At 35.5% G+C, this 18249-nt stretch overlaps 1 protein-coding gene across 7 annotated transcripts in view; it reads left to right on the top strand.

Moving 5' to 3' along the window:
* Positions 1-18249, top strand: part of RBFOX3 (RNA binding fox-1 homolog 3) — a 942623-nt gene that overhangs the window by 52333 nt on the left and 872041 nt on the right. The gene's annotated exons all lie outside the window — the stretch shown is intronic.

The following is an 18249-nucleotide window of genomic DNA, read 5'->3' as shown; positions in this document are numbered from 1 at the left end:
GGGGAGAAGTTCCAGATGAGGGCATTTTAGATTAGTACTCTCCATTCCTTGTTGGTCTTCTTGTTTTCTGATCTACGTATTCATTTCTCTGCATAACTTTGTGTCTTGTGTAAAATGCCTTCTTGGGGAATTTTTTTTTTTTCAGAATTAGTGAGAATATTCATCTTGTCATCCATCTTACCAGTCATGTGACTTAGCCCAATGACTTTTCTTCATTCTTTACCTTTCTTTACCTCTCTGTAGTATTATTGATGAGGGGAGCCCCAAAACTCTTTCTCTCTCTCTTGACTTTGGGGGGAATGTTAAGCTGTCCCCTGAGAGACCCGCCTCAGGGAATTAAGATAAAGTGGTTTCATTCTGTTATCTGGGTGGGACTGGTTGAGTCCAGGACCACTGCCATCTTGGGCTAAGTGGCAGTGGTCCTGGACTCGACCAGATGTAGATTTCTATCTAATTCTATTGAATTGGAGATTAGCCCAGAGACATTCATTCAATTCCAAGATTTTCAATTCTGATTCCAGCTCAAACTGCCCCTAGTCCCCACCAAGAGCTGCCCCCAGCTTCTAGCCAAGGTTTTAGTTATAAAAGGGAGCAGCTGAGCTCAATCTCCTGCAGTAGAGGATCTCAAAGCAGGAATCATACCAGGCCAAGAGACCTCCCTTGGCATAGCTACCTGCGAAGGACTCCCTGCCCACTGAAAGACATTCTCTTTTCACTGTTACTCCTCCTTTATCTCTCTCTCTCTCTCTCTCTCTCTCTCCTGTTTCCCCAATAACAGAATGAAACCACTTTATCTTGATTCTCGGGGGGGGGTGTCTTTGAGGGGAGAACTTAGCGTTCCCCCAAAGTCAGAGAAAGAGAGTTTTGGGGTTCCCCTTGTCATCATCACTGTTGATTACTCCTACTCTTGGATGCTCTTTACTCTCTGCATTTTCATGATACTTTTGCTTCTCCTGGTTCTCCTTTCTATATGCCTGATTGTTCTCTTTTTAGTCTCTTTTATTAGAGCATTCTAGTTATTCTGTCCTTTATGAATTGGTATAGCCCAAGGATCTCTCTGTGTCATTCCCTTTCAGTCTTTTCAGCAAGTCCTATGAATTCAATTATCATTTTTATGCAGATAGTATCTATATGTCCAACCTTTATATCTCTCCTGAGCTTCAGCCAGGAGCTCACCATGTATCACCATCTCCATGCTGGACATCTTTGCCTAGATGCCCTATAGACATCTCAGAATCATCATGTCAAAAACACATTCATTATATTGCTCCCCTAAACACATTATCATACTCAATCCCCCAGTTTCTCTTAAAGATATTACCAACTTTCTAGTCATCCAGGTTCACATATTTTGTTGTGTCAACTCCTTTTATTTCCTCCTCCCCATAGCCATTTAATTTACAAATCTTATGGATTCTTTATCCATAATACCTAGCATATCCACCCCAATTTCCTTTATTCTCACAGTTTTAATGGAATCGAAGAATTTTTGAGAAGAAAGGGTGATCATATGATCAAATCTATAAACAAAAAGAACTCTATTATACACACAATGTGGTCATATAACCTCTGCATGAAAATTCCCAAGAAGGGAGAGTCCATTATGTCCTCAGGCAACCCAGTCCATTTTTGAACATGTTTAAATCATTAGGAAGTTTTTCCTGATAACAAACCTAAATTACCTCTGCAAATTTTAACCTCAGAGATTAAAATAATATTTAACCTTTCCCCCACATAACAGTTCTTCAAATGCTTGATTCTCATAACCCCTTCTTTCTTTAACCTGTTCTTACTTGTCATGTTTTCAGAGCCCTTCACCATCCTGGTTGCCCTTTCATACTTTTTAGTTGAGCAATATCCTTCTTAAACTGTGGTGCTTGGAACTGAACACAGTAATCCTAGATGAAGTCTAATAAGGGCAGAATACAATGGGACTATCACCTCCTTATTCCTGGAAGCTAAGCCTTGTTAATGCATTTCAGCATTGAATTAGCTTTTTTGGCTGACACATCACACTTGCTAACAGAATTTGAACAGTTCATTAAAATCCCCAGATATTTTTGGGAACATCTGCTGTATTTCCCTCATATTATACTTAGAAAGTTGAGGTTTTGAACCCAACCATAAGACTTAAAGGTAATAGGTATTGAATTTCATTTCATTAGATTCATTTCAGTGTTCCAGCTTGTCCAGGCTTATTGGATCTTGACTACCATTCAGCAAATTATTTGTCCCTCCCAGCTTTATGTCATTTATAAATTTGATGAGTTTACCACTTACACCTTTATCCATGTCACAGGTAAATAGCACAGAGTTAACTATAGGTATCTGGGATATTCTGCTAGAGACCTTTTATCCTGTTGACATTTATCCATTAACTATTGTTTTTTTGAATATGATTATCCAATCAGCTCTGAATCCATGTTAGTTGTATTATTGCTCTCTATTTTCTACAGGAGAGTTGTGTATTTGTGTAATACTCTTTTTCAAATGCTTTGCAAAAATCTAGGTATATTATGTACACCACATTTCCCTTATCTACTGATTCAGTAATTGTATTTAAAATTAGCATAGTCTGGCACAACAGTGATGAAATCCATACTAATTTGTAATTATGACTTTCTCTTCTAGATAGTCACTGTTCCTCTCTTTAATGAAATTCTCCAAGAAGTCTTTCCCAGGAACCAGACGGTTGTTGTTGTTTTTATTTATTTTATTTTGGCAATTGGGACACTTGCCTTTCTTCAATCCTGTGATACTGATCTTGTTTTCCTTGATCTTTTAAATATTGCTGAGGGCAGCTCAATAATCAAATTCTCCAATTCTTTTAATACTGCAGGATGCTTTTCATCTGGGCCTGGTCACTTGGGTTCATTGAGGGCAAATAGGTTATGTCCTTACTTATCCTGGGCATCAGTTTTCTTTTTTTACTTCATGCTTGGTACTGTCATCTCTAGAACAAAGATCATTCTCCTTGGCAGACAAAATAGAAGCAGAATAAGTATTCTTTAACTCTATTGTTATAGTCATCTCATCTACCTCAAGCAGAGGTCCTTTTCCTTCTGATATACCTTTAAAAATTCCTTTTAGTTTTCTTTAGTTTTCCTTAAGAGCCCCTGCTTATTCTGAGTTTTAGCAATTCTGACACTTTTTAAAGAATGCTGTACTAATATTCATTCTCAGTTACCCACCAATGCTTCCATCCTCTGTAAATTTCTTTTGAAACTAAGTTGATTGGTGAGTTCCTTGTGTATATGCATCATTATCTTCAAAGAAATCCCATTTTTTCTGCTCATTGGAATTATTTCCCTTTGTGTCTTCAGAATTTCATTCTTTAGCATATCCTATTCTTCTTAGGTCAACTTTCACTGTAAAATTTTAGTGCTTGGGTTCTTAAGTCGTTTTTCCCATGAGCCCTTTGAAATATGCTTTCTTAAAATTTATGGTATATATCAGATGATACTTATCTTTTCCCCAGTCACAAACTTTAGTGTGAAGAAGTCTCCTCACTTCCCACTCGACTACTTTGTAGTTTTCCATCATGCCCCCAGGATCCCCTTTCTATTTAGGTGATCTATAGTATATTCCAAAGGCAAAATTACTTCCATTTCTCTATTAACCTTTATTTCAATATATTCAATCATTCTTTCCCCTTTGTAGTCCTTGACTACCTCCTATGAATATATGTTTATATACAAGGCAACCTTCCCCTATTTTATCCTGTTATCCTTTATTGTAAGACATAAACCCAAAGTACAGATCTTATTCTCAGATACCAACTTCTTAGTCACCTGTTTACTTTTCAAATTAAGTTTTCTCTTTTGCATTCTTTGTCTTTCATCAGTTAGCAAAACTTTTTCTGTGCCTTTAATTTCAAGGTTTTCTTTTGTCTAGGATTTTATAATCGATGGCCTTTCTTTCTGTCATTATCATTTTTTCCCAGTTGCATCATCAGAAGTCCATAATTGTCATCCATTTTGATAAGTCTTCAGAGGTTCTTTGTTATATCTTAGGCTTATGCCTCAAGATCTCAAGAGAGCTTTCCACCATTATCAGGTCAACAGATTGCTGCTTCAGTAGCTTGAGCAGGTAATTACCAGCTATTAATACTCTTTGATTCTTATTCTAACTCTTTCTGGATGTTCTCTCACCTATTAACATTTGTGACTTTGATATATCATTCTTTCGAAGTCAAGCATTCCTTTTCATAACATCCAGTTTTTTTCCTCTTCAGGAAGAGCCCCAAATCTGTTATTAAGCTCTCTATTTATACAACTGTCCTTTCATTCCTTTTTTCTTTTCTGTGTACATTCTTCAGCATCCTGATAAGGGACAAATCTCTTCTCTATATCAGATCACTTTTTGTTTCACTAAAGACTCATTTCTATTTCCCTTTAAGAACCCTTCATTTTCTCTTAAAAATAAACTTTTTTTTTCAACAAGCTTTCTTTTCCTCCAATGTGTCCTTTATCTTTGAAAAAGAAAAAAAAAGAAAAGAAAAACCTTTTGTCATGAATATTTATAGTAAAACATATTCTCACATTGATCTTGTCAAAAAAGTTTTATTCTGTTTATTGATCCATCCTTCTATGTCACAAGGTGGGTAGCATTTTTAATTATCAGTCTTTTGGAATGTGGCTATTAATTTCATTTATTAGTCTTTCAAAGTTTCATGTCTTTACACTGTTGTTTTTATTATGTAAATTGTTCTCTTGGTGTTACTCATCTCACTCAGCTTCAGTTCATACAAGCCTTTCAAGATTTTTCTGAAGTCATCTCCTTTGTCATTTCATATAGCATAATAGCATTCCATTCTATTCATATTCTATAATCAATTTAGCTATTCCCCTTTTGATGAGTTTTTGATTCTTTGTCACTACAAAAAGAGCTACTATACTATAGACACACTACACATGTGTCTTTTTCTGCTGTTTTTGATATCAGTAGAACAGGTTATGGTATTACTGGGTCAAAGGTTATATACAGTTTAATAACTTTTAGGGAATAGCTTCAACTTACTTTACAGAATAGTGGGACCATTTTGTATCTCCATCAACAGTTCCTGTCCCATGGTAGCCCTTCAGTGATTACCTTTTTCATTTTTTTTAAACTTGGCCAATCTAATGCATGTCAGTTGGAATTTTTAAGTAATTTTAATTTGTGTTTTTCTTAGTGATTCTGAACATTTTAAAATATTTTTTCATAGCTTGAAATTCTTCCTTTGAGAACTTTGAATATCTTTTTGACCATTTATCAATTGGGAATGACTCTTTTTTCATATAAATTTAAACCTATTCTTTATATTTTTTGAAATTGGACCTTTTCAGAGAAACTTGAATGAAAGATTCCCCCCCTCCCCCATTCACCTGTTTCTCTCTTAATCTTAGCTGCATTGTTGGGTTGGTTTCTTTGTTTTTTGGTGTATGAATTTTTAAATTTAATGTAATTAAAATGTACATTTTATAGTTTTTGGTCCCATATCCCTTGCTAGTAACAAATTCTACCCCTCCTAGTCATAGGTTTGAAAGATAATTTCTTCTGTTAATATTCCTTATTTTAATACAATTCACTGGCATGTCATGGCATCACCTTGCTAATTTCATGGTCCTTTTTTTTTTTTTTTTTTTTTTTTTTGCTGAGGCAATTGGGGTTAAGTGACTTGCCCAGGGTCACACAGCTAGGAAGTGTTAAGTGTCCGAGGTCAGATTTGAACTCAGGTTCTCCTGACTTCAGGGCTGCTGCTTTATTCACTGTGCCACCTAGCACAAAGACCAATTTCTGTGAGTAGGAGTAGGAGCTGCCTTACTAGGGATCCAACTAGAACTGCCCAGTTGGGCCACACATCTCCTTCCTACTCTCTTCTCATATAAAAATATGTATATGTGTGCACACAGCATGTTCACACACAGACACACAAACACAATTATTTTTTAACTAGGTAAAAGTGGTCAGTCTCTGCCTCAATTCTTACCTCTCCTTAATCACTGATTGGGCATTGCCTCAGTTAAACTGGGATCTATTAAAGCTTTAGCTTAAAAAGACCAAGGTCATGAAAAAATATTTTACTGAATCAATTAAAGATGTTAGACTGAGAAAAAAAAAAGGCCAAGGTCTTCCACTGTATTCAGGACCATCTCCAGTCATCCTAAATTACATCTTGCCACTAGCTCCACATGGCTCTAGGGGGAAAAATGACGCTGGTAACTTTGCATAGCCTTCCTTCACTTAAATCCAATTCACTTGCATGTCATGACATCCTCCTCTTGATATCATGGCTTCTTCAGGAATAAAGGGCAAGCAATAACAATTTGGACCATGTTGTCTTACATCATAAGAGGTATAGGATTATACCCAATTTTTATCAAAGAAATTTTTAGGTTTTCCCAACAGCTTTTGTCTAAAAGTATGTCTACAACAGTATTATAGGGTTTGGGTTTATTCAACATTACTCCTGTTTTTGTTTTGCTTTTCTGTGTTGTATACCTAATTTGTTCCAGACATCAACTTTTATTTTTTAGTCAGTATGAAATTGTTATGTTTACTGACTTTTAGTTTGATATCTGTTACTTCAAGGTTCTCTTCCTTATTATTTCCCTTGAGATTGTTGGCTTTTTATCTCCAGATGAATTTGCTATTTTTTTTCCCTAGCTCTATAAAGTAATCTTTCAATGATTATGGCAATCAATCAATCAGCAAGTATATAATTAGCACCTACTCTATGTCAGGCACTGTACTAGATAGTAGGGTAAAAATCTTTATCATATATAGACATGATTTTTTTGCTTCATGATTTCTTATTGCCACAAAATTTCTCTCTTCCCCCACCCAGTTTAGCCTTTAATCTATTTCCATAGTCTAAATCTCTCCAGTTTTCTTCTCTGCCATTTCTGGATCAAGTCCTCTTTCCCCATATTTGTTTTCTCACAAAATTCTCCCATGGAAGGTAAAAATGAAAACTCAAGTCAATGGAAGCCTAGTTTAATTAATTTCACTTCTACCCCTTCTTGATTATTTCAGTAGTCTCCTAGTTTTGCAATTAGATTCTTCTCTTGCTTTTTACAGCTCCAATTTTCTCCTACACATATCTACCAAAGTCAATATTTCTAAAACACAGGTCTGAAAATGTCACTTTTCTGTTTAGGAAGCTTTGATCATTTCTTTGTGTGTATTTGTATTTATTAATTTTATATTTAAACCTCACACATTTAGATATGTACTTGCTGTTCCCTCTGTTAGAATGTAAGTAGGAATTATTTTATTTTTTATTGTATTTGTTCATGTGGTTTAACTTCTCACAGGGTATGGTCTTTTGGTCTTTTAGCTGATAAATCCTTCATCATACTCTGTTTGAGTAAGCAGGTCACTCATATATTATGCTGGCTCCTCACTGGATTCAGCTATTGGTACCAGCTCTGGTGGGCATTACTTTTGGTTCCATTGCTGATGTGTTCTCAGAATTAAATCTCCTGACCTTACTGGTCACCTGGGCACTCCAGTCTCTGGATATTCATTCATAAGATCAAGGAAGTATATATACAAAAGAAACAAATGCCTTGTGCTCACAGATGTACAGATGAGTAATTGAATGAAAAAAATTGATTAAGTTCTTTTTTTATTATTATTATAACTTTTTATTGATAGGACCCATGCCTGGGTAATTTTTTTTACAACATTATCCCTTGCACTCACTTCTGTTCTGACTTTTCCCCTTCCTTCCTTCACCCCCTCCCTCAAATGGCAAGCAGTCCTACACATGTTGAATATGTCACCGTATAGCCTAGATACAATATATGTGTGCAGAACTGAAAAGTTCTGTTGTTGCACAGGAAGAATTGGATTCAGAAGCTAAAAAATAACCTGGGAAGAAAAACAAAAATGCAAACAGTTTACATTCATTTCCCAGTGTTCTTTCTTTGGGTGTAGCTGCTTCTGTCCATCCTTGTTGATTAAATTCTTACTTGGTGCCAAATTTTGTATTATGTACTGGGGATACAAGTGAAAAAAGCAAGATAACTTTTAATGAGTTTCACTTCTAACTGGACGTTGTTGTTACTTGTCCTTCATTCTCTTTCTCCCTTTTTAATTTATTTATTTTTAATGCACATTGCTTTATGAATCGTGTTGGGAGAGTAAAAGAGTAAAAGGGAAAAACCATGGGAGGGAAAAAAAGAAGTGAATATAGCATATGTTGATTTACATTCAGTCTCCTTAGTTCTTTTTCTGGATGCAGATGGCAATTTCTGTCCAAAGTCTTTTGGCATTGCTTTGGATCACTGAACCATCGAGAAGAACCAGGTCTTTCACAGTTGATCCTCACACAATCTTGCTATTATTATGTACAGTGTTCCTGGTTCTGCTTCTTTCCTTTAGCATCAGTTCATGTGAATCTTTCCAGTGTCCTTCATTCGCAAAGAGGACCATGACATCAGGGAAATAATGCCATGACATCATGCAAATGAATTGGATTTCATTAAGGGAGGGCTGTGCAAAGTTACCAGCTTTGCTTTCTCCTCTGGAGCCATCTGGGGTCAGTGGCAAGATTTATATCAAGATGACTGGAGATGGATGCAGTGGGAGATATAGCCTTTTTAAGCTAAAGTCTTTTTTTTTAATTATAGCTTTTTATTTACAAGATATATGCATAGGTAATTTTTCAGCATTGACAGTTGCAAATCCTTTTGTTCCAACTTTTTCCCTCCTTCTTCCCACCCCTTCCCCCAGATGGCAGGTTGACAAATACATGTTAAATATGTTAAAGTATAAGTTAAATACAATATATGTATACATGTCCAAACAGTTAATTTGCTGTATAAAAAGAGTCAGACTTTGAAACAGTGTATAATTAGCCTGTGAAGGAAATCAAAGATGAAGGCAGACAAAAATAGAGGGATTGGGAATTCTATGTAGTGGTTCACACTTATATCCCAGAGTTCTTAAGCTGGTATAGCTGATTCTATTCATTACTGCTCTATTGGAACTGATTTGGTTCATCTCATTGTTGAAGAGAGCCATGTCCATCAGAAATGACCATCATATAATATTGTTGCTGAAGTATATAATGATCTCCTGGTCCTGCTCATTTCACTCAGCATCAGTTCATGTAAGTGTTTCCAAGCCTCTCTGTATTCATCCTGCTGGTCATTTCTTACAGAAAAATAATATTCCATAACATTCATATACCACAATTTATTCAGCCATTCTCCAACTGAGGGGCATCCATTTAATTTCCAGTTTCTGGTCACTACAGAGGGCTGCCACAAATGTTCTTGCACATACAGGTCCCTTTCCCTTCTTTAAAATCTCTTTGGGATATAAGCCCAGTAGTAACACTTCTGGGTCAAAGGGTATGCACAGCTTGATATAAGCTAAAGTCTTAAACAGGTCTCAGTTTAACTGAGGCAATGCCCATTTTTTTTTTAAATTTAAGGCTAGGTAAGAAATGAAGCAGAGAATAATCTTTTTTACATAGTCAAAAAAAAAGTTTCATTCTGGTAGTGGAAGACCTTTGTGGTTTCTGCCCAAAACAGAAACAATTTCTATTTGCCTTTATTTTGAGCCAAATGTGGCCCAAACAGTGATTAGCTGGAGCTTGGCTTGGAATCTATTATTGGTCAGTCAATGATAGCTAGAATAATTTGTGTTTAAGGCATGATCCTATCCCATAAACCAATAAGATATCTTGAGAGGTTGCAAAGATCAAAATTTACTTTCATTTGGGCAGAGCACATGCAGGTAAGGATTTGATACTCTATGTGGAAATAAAGAAGGAAATGGAAACAAGAAAAGGAAAAAAAGAGAAAAGAATAAAGTAAAAAGTTGTATTGGCCAACTGGCTAATTCTAATTGAGTCCCCAGTGGGGCAGCTCCTCTTCCTAGTCACAGAAGTTTCTGTTTGTCCTTTGCTCTTGAAAAGGACCACGAAATCAGGGAGGTGATGCCATGACACGCAAGTAAATTAATGTAAAGGTAGGTTGACAGCACATGAAAGTTCAGCTGCAGGTTTCAGTGGAGGGACAGATATAAGGTAGAGGGGTCCTAAGATTATGTAAGTAGAGCAGATGACTGTACCTGGAGACAGGCTAAGCAGGTAAAGAAAACTCCATATCTTCAGAAGGAATAAAGCTGTTGATCATTATCCACTTCATCTAAGCTATTTGAGCATGCAAGTAGCCTAGTTGAAAGAGGAAAGCAAAGAAGGAGGGCATTTTCAGTGAATCTTCCTGCTTTCCAACCATCCCCAATGTATTGTAAATTGGCCTAGGACTGGGAAGGAAGTGAGAAGGGATTATAAAAGGGAAAATAGTGCCCTTGATGATCTCAGGTCTTCCTACAGCCTAGTTGTACTAGATGGATTCTGGACCTACTTGGGAAAGAGAGCAGCAACTTTCTCTCTCACACCTGACAATTTATAGCACTTTTTGCTCATAGCCAGGAAGGAAAACTGCAAGATGGGCATATTCTTTCATTCTGAGTTAATAGTTTTTTTGGCTTCTCAGCCGATCAGAAGAATTTTTGTCACCTAATGCCAAACCCTCAGTCTCTCGTAGATGCACTTCCATGAATTATACTGAAAAAAAGCAGAGCTCAAAATTTTTAATTAATATAATGACCAACCATGATTCCAGAGAAATAATGTGAAGCATACTAATCCTTACTTGTGATACAGATTGACATAAATTTTTGGACTTAGCAAATATATAAGTTTGTTTTGCTTCATTACACTTATTTGTTATGAACTTTTTTAATTGGAGGGGAGATGCCAGATAAAGAAATTGACTAGCAAGAGTGATGTCAGAAAACATAAAAGAGAAAAAAAAATGAGGGTCATTAAATTATTTTTTTAAAATGCATGAATTAGAACAGAAGGAAGTTCACAGGACTATGAAAGCAAGCAGGATAGTTTTGAAACAAATATGTTGAATTTATTATATTATTTTGAATTGAAATATCAACTGCTTATAATAGCAATTTGTGGTTTTATATTCAGTGAATATGAAAAGGACCATGAAATCAGGGAGGTGATGCCATGACATGCAAGTAAATTAAATGTAAAGGTGGATTGACAGCAGATGAAAGTTCAGCTGCTTATCATGGAAATACTCATGCTTATCAAAGTTCAAAATAATAAAAAAATGTTACACAAAGCTATTAAGATGGAAAAATTCCAGTGTCTGGAATTAGTTCAAATCCAGCCTCAGGCACTTTACTATGTGGCTATGATAAATCACTTAATTTCTGTTTGCCTCAGTTTCCTCAATTAGAACCCAATGTAGGACCCATACTCTTACAATGCCAGGCCAATAGTACAAGTTGAAGGAGTAGCTCAGAATGAGTACTACTCATGGAAACCTACACTCATCCTTAATTCTAGGATCTTTCAGGACAATCCTTCTGGAAATTCTACTGGAAATGACCAAATTTCCAACTGCCATCATAAATCTCTCCATCTCCTAGACAAATTAACATTTCCTTCCTCATCAGCATATTGTTGACTGAATTCATGTGGATGCCACTCATGGAAGATCGTCTTATTCTGTCTTTAGATCTTAGTTGTTTCATTGCTTCTATCCAGAGGTAAGTTACTTTTAATTACATTCCATGTAATCAATGGAATGTACATGTTATCAAAATTTTCCTTTGCACAGTGAAATTATGTCTGCTTATTCTAAAAGTATTTTTTCAGGTTTTTAAAAACCTGTTTGCCATTTGCTTTAAGAAATTCTATAAGTTGGCTTCCTCCTTTTTATCAAGAAAGTGCTCATCTTTCCCTGGTTTAGGGTGATAGATTTCTGTGTTTTGTGATGGTTGTGTAGACTTTTTGTTAAGATACTTTTCAGATCAGTCTTATTAAATTTTTGTGGAGGTGTTATTTGACTTAAACACATTCTCCTCATTCAACTTGTTTTCAGTTTCTGTTAAGTTTTTTGATTTTTAAAAATCATAGCCTTCTTATCTTTTTTTGCAATATAGAGGAAAGGGAATTATTATTATTTATTATTATTATTATTATTATTAAGCACCTACTATGGTCCAGGTCCTAACTATGTAATCTTCACTCATTATCCACCAATAACCATTACTCACCTAAAATCCAGTCAAACTAGATGACTTTTTATTCCCAGAACATATTTTGTCTTTTCTTCCTGCTGTGCATTTGCTCACTTGGCCCCTCATCCCTGAAATATTCTTCCTCATATTTATTGCCTATGAAATCCTATCAAAGAATGACAGAATCTCAGAATTGGAAGGGATCTGAAAAAATGCTTTAGTCTAATTTATCCCTGAACCTTCCTTTAAAGCTCAATTCAAATACATGTCACCTACTTCTTGAAAACTTCCTTTTTTGACCTAGGTAGAAAATTATCTACCTTTAGATCACTATAATGCTTTGTTTAATTACTGATGGTATTATGTAATATTGTATATTATAGCTATCAGTCATATACGTAATACCCCATTAGACGTTTAAGTTTCTTGAAGGCAAAGAACTATCTTTCTGAACTGACATTTTTCTAGGTCTGTCTAGCACAGTGCTCTCTGCAAAGCTAGGAGCTTGATACATATTTCTTCTATTCAGTCAATCAATAATCATTTATTAAGTGCCTACTACATTCTAAGCATTATAGGGTTTCCATAGGCCCTAAGGATTCAAATTCAATGATTGAAACACATGTGACTCACAAGTAACTTAATTTTTTTTATTTAATAGCCTTTTAAATATATTAAAATATAAGTTAGATACACAATAAGTATATATGACCACACTGTTATTTTGCTGTACAAAAAGAATCGGACTCTGAAATATTGTACAATTAGCCTGTGAAGGAAATCCAAAATGCAGGTGGGCAAAAATATAGGGATTGGGAATTCAATGTAATGGTTCTTAGTCATCTACCAGAGTTCTTTCTCTGGGCGTAGCTGGTTCAGTTCATTACTGCTCCATTGGAAATGATTTGATTCATCTCATTGCTGAGGATGGCCAGATCCATCAGAATTGATCATTATATAGTATTGTTGTTGAAGTATATAATGATCTTTTGGCCCTGCTCATTTCACTCAGCATCAGTTCGTGTAAGTCTCTCCAGGCCTTTCTGAAATCATCCTGCTGGTCATTTCTTACAAAACAATAATATTCCATAATATTCATATACCACAATTTATTCAGCCATTCTTCAATTGATGGGCATCCATTCAGTTTCCAGTTTCTGGCCACTACAACCAGGGCTGCCACAAACATTTGTGCACATACAGGTCCCTTTCCCTTCTTTGTGATCTCTTTGGGATATAAGCCCAGTAGTAAAGTTACTGCTGGATCAAAGAGTATGCACAGTTTGATAACTTTTTGAGCATAGTTCCAAATTGCTCTCCAGAATGGTTGGATGTATTCACAGTTCCACCAACAATGTATTAGTGTCCCTGTTTTCCCCCATCCCTTCCAACATTCTGCATTATCTTTCCCTGTCATTCTAGCCAGTCTGACAGGTGTACAGTGGTATCTCAGAGTTGTCTTAATTTGCATTTCTCTGATTAATAATGACTTGGAGCATCTTTTCATATGGCCAGAAATAATTTCAATTTTTTCAGAAACTTAATTTTTTTTTTAATTTAATAGCCTTTTATTTACAGGATATATACATGGGTAACTTTACAGGATTAACAATTGCCAAACCTCTTGTTCCAATTTTTCACCTCTTACCCCCCCCCACCCCCTCCCCTAGATGGCAGGATGACCAGTAGATGTTAAATATATTAAAATATAACTTAGATACACAATAAGTATACATGACCAAAACATTATTTTGCTGTACAAAAAGAATCAGACTCTGAATTATTGTACAATTAGCTTGTGAAGGAAATCAAAAATGCAGGTGTGCATAAATATAGGGATTGGGAATTCAATGTAATGGTTTTTAGTCATCTCCCAGAGTTCTTTTTCTGGGCATAGCTAGTTCAGTTCATTACTGCTCCATTAGAAATGATTTGGTTGATCTCGTTGCTGAGGATGGCCTGATCCATCAGAACTGGTCATCATCTAGTATTGTTGTTGAAGTATATAATGATCTCCTGGTCCTGCTCATTTCACTCAGCATCAGTTCGTGTAAGTCTCTCCAGGCCTTTCTGAAATCATCCTGTTGGTCATTTCTTACAGAATAGTAATATTCCATAATTTTCATATACCACAATTTATTCAGCCATTCTCCAACTGATGGACATTCATTCACTTTCCAGTTTCTAGCCACTACAAAAAGGGCTGCCACAAACATTCGTGCACATACAGGTCCCTTTCCCTTCTTTATGATCTCTTTGGGATATAATCCCAGTAGTAACACTGCTGGATCAAAGGGTATGCACAGTTTGATAAAGGAACTTAATTTTCTTAAAAAATACTATTTTATTTTTTCCAAATACATGCAAAATAGTTTTTATCATTGACCTTTGCAAAACCTAGTGTTCTAAATTTTTCTCCCTTTTTTCCTCCTACCCACCTTTTCAACACAGTAAGCAATTCAGTATAGGTTTTAAACACATGCAATTCTTCTAAACATTTCCATATTTGTTATGCTATGCAAAAAAAATTAGATCAAAATACATGAAAGGAAAGGAAAAAAAAACAAGTAATCAAACAACAAAAAATGAAAATACTATGCTTGATCTACATTCAGGGTTCATCTCTCTTTGGATGCAGATGGCTCTCTCTGTCACAAGTCTATTGGAATTGTCTTGAATCACCTTATTGCTGAAAAGAGCCAAGTTCATCATAATTGATCATCACATAATCTTTTTACTACTGTGTACAGTGTTCTCTTAGTTCTGCTTATTTTCCTCAGCCATGGAGTTCATGTAAGTCTTTGCAGGCCTTTCTGAAATTGGCCTGCTCATCATTTCTTATAGAAACAGAACAACAATATTCTGTTATATTCATATACCATCTACTTATTCAGACATTCCCCAACTGAATGGCATCCACTCAATTAAGGAAGATAATGTGTTTAAATATAGGGAAAAGATAGTGTGTTTAAATATAGACAGATTAACTATAAAGAGAATAAATACAAATAAATACAAGATAATTACAATTTAGTGGGGAGAGCATTAGCAGTTGAAAGGATCAGGAAAGGCTTCAGATTAAGAAGGTAAGTTAGCGCTTGAGTTCCTTTTCAAATGAAATAGTGTTGCAGAGAGAGTACATTTCAAGCCTGGAAGACAGCCAACACAAAGGTATGGGGAAAGAAGATGGAGTATTTTACATGAGAGAAAAGATCATTTTAATTGGATTGATTATAAAGTGTAGTAATAATAGTAATGTCAAATGGGGTTAAAAATATAAGTTGTGAAGAGCTTAAAAGGTTAACAGAAGAATTCCTACTTTATCCAAGAGGCAATAAGGAGTCATATAAGTTTTTTGAGTAGGGAAATAGTGTAGTTAGATTTAAGCTTTAAATAAAATTATCTGGGTAGCACCATAGAGGATAAACTTGAATGAAGAGAGACTTGAGGCCAAGAGATCGAATAGAGGCTGTTGTAATAAACTATTTAAAAGGTGATGAAGGCCTTCAATTAAAGTGGTACCTATATATCTGAAGAGAAATGGTCAACTGTGAAAGAGAAATGGTCAACTGTGAAAGTTGTAGTTGTAGAAATATTTTGGCAGTTCATTTGATTTATAGATTGAAAGAATATTGAGTTGCTGAGAATAACACAGTAAAGAACCAGGGATACTAGAAGAGGAACTTCAAAAGAAACAGGAAAGTTTAGAAGTGGGGTGGGTTGGGGAAATAGAGGTTGGATCTTGCTGTGGATTTGTGGAATGTGAGATGTCTCTTGGACATCAGTTTGAGATTTCCAGTATGCTATTGGGGATGTATAACTGAAGCCCTGGGGAAAGAATGGGCTTAATATGTAGATATTATGTAGTCACCAGCAGAGTTTATAATTAAACCTAAGGGATCTGATTAGGTCCCCAAGATTGTATTGTGTTAACTTAATTCTTTTCCTTCACTTAATTGATATTTTCCCTAAAGTTTTCCTCTCTTTTTTTAATCTGGTTAAATTTCACGGGCTCATTTAAAATTTTGTACCTAAATTCCCCCTGTATTTAGTGTCTAGGTTGCAAAAAAAAAAAAAAAAAAAAACTTTTATTAATGCTTAAGCATTTGGGGGGCACACAGAGTTTAAACAAGATATTATCTCTTCTTTTATGGAGGTTAATAGGAAGATAAGGTGTATAGATCATATTCCTGACTGAAATGAGGAAGAGATACACAATAAAGTTTTGCCCCTTTCAAAATCCGTAACAAAAACTCAATCCGTTGTTAAGTCAGTCACTGTTTTACCCTTTTGATATCTTTTCCTACTTGTCTCCTTCAGTTTATCTCTTCATAGGACTTCTAGATTCTTTGTAAAATCAAAGCCTTAGATTAGGTAGTCTCCAGAGTTCTTTTTTTAATCTCATAATCATATGATTTTTATGATTCTCTTCCTTCCCTATCAATTGAAATTTTCACTTCAAAAAACTATGATAGGAAATAAAGAATACTTCTGTGCCATCTCTAGATTTTGCCTTGGGAGAAGCTATTGCTCTAGCAATATTTTCCCATAGACTTTAATGAAAAATTCCATGTGAATGACAAGGCGAAAAAGGTTCTTTGGTCTGTAGAACTAGAGGCTTCCTGATTATGTTGACAACCCACCCCATGTAGCTTCTCTAATAGGAGAAACCTGATTGTCCAAATGGCAGATGGGTCTGCACATATGTATAATGCTGTGTATGGGCTAGCAATGCTCCCTGGAGACATGACAGTGTGGAGCCCATGTCAGATCTGTGCCATTGCAATGTGACAGAAATAGACAAAGTTTTCCTGAAAGGACACTGAAACCAATTTGATGGGGTATGAGATGAAGAGTAAAGCTCTGTAAGGAGAGATTAAAAAGAGAAAAGGAGATATGATAGGAGCATATTGAAATAATGACTAGTATGTGCTACTGTAACCAGAGATTGAAGTTACATAAAAGATAACTGTCAATTTAACCCTTTTTTTTTTGCCCTTTTTCTATTGATACAAAAAAATTGGGGAAACTGAAGGCAACAAATTTAAAAGGTTTTCTTTTAGGCTTTTTTTTTTTTTTTAAGAAAAGTAATTAACCTGGGGAATTTACTGCTAGTCTAATTCACTATTATTGGAACAGAGTTGTGGAACAGTAGAAATGAGAATGCTGGTGTAGTTAATGTATTATGGAATTCAGCCCAGGTTACCATGGAGTTGTGCCATTGGATAACCACACCCTTACTATTGTTCATACTTTGCAAAAGATGCTAAGTACAGCTGATATCTCCATTACAGTGTCCCATAAGTCAAGTGAATTAGAGTGACAGCTACCTATTGTGTCTTAAGCAAGGATGTGGGAAACAACTCATTGATTGAAATGTTTCAGCACACAGGCTGATTGCCAACTGTGGTTGGAGAGGAATTTTCTTATCCATATGATTTGGACTTACACTAATTTAAGAAATTATCTTGATTGTTATGGGCTACTGTGAATCCTTTGCATCATCTTCATTTTTTTTTTTTTGTGGAGTGAAATAAAACTTGAAGACTTATAGGTGGTATTGAGATTCTTTTACTACTTATATGAAAATCTAGACTTTAAATTCTGAGGTTCACAGAAAAACCTGGGCTTGGGCAAAATGAGCCAAAGAGATGAATTTAAGAAGATTCGTTACAATTGAATCTAGCTTATACAAATTGAAAGTTGGAATTCTGGACCATAGGTTATATAAATAAATGTCTAATGGAGAATTTAACACTTCACTTAGCTGGCATTTGCCACTGTCTATACCTTACTCTGTAATTTTATACATGTGTGTCTATAGTCTCCCCAATTAGCTCCTAAGTTCCTCAAGAACAGAGATCACATTTTAAATTGTTTCCTTTTCTTTTCAATACCATAAGAAATAAGGACAAAGATGGGTTTCCTCTTAAAAAAAAGAAAAGAAAGACTTAATTGTCTTTCTTTGGCCTATGTAGTTGTTCTTGGCTCATGGGCCATGGAAACATGAGTGAAGCTCAACAAATGTACCTTCCCTGTTGGATAGCAGGTGTTTGCAAACCCCCTGCCCTCTGGACAAGTGAGCCAGTTCAAAATCTGAGAGGAGGCAGCTCAGTAGGCCAGGTGGAAGTGCAGCAGGTAACCAAGCTGTGTGGACGGATGCTTATTTTTAGGACTTGATATGTGCTGCAGCACAGTGCT

The sequence above is a fragment of the Sarcophilus harrisii genome, chromosome 4, assembly GCF_902635505.1.
Source record: "Sarcophilus harrisii chromosome 4, mSarHar1.11, whole genome shotgun sequence".
Taxonomy (NCBI): domain Eukaryota; kingdom Metazoa; phylum Chordata; class Mammalia; order Dasyuromorphia; family Dasyuridae; genus Sarcophilus; species Sarcophilus harrisii.
The sequence above is the reverse complement of the archived record's forward strand: the minus strand, read 5'-3'. Positions and strand labels throughout refer to the sequence as shown.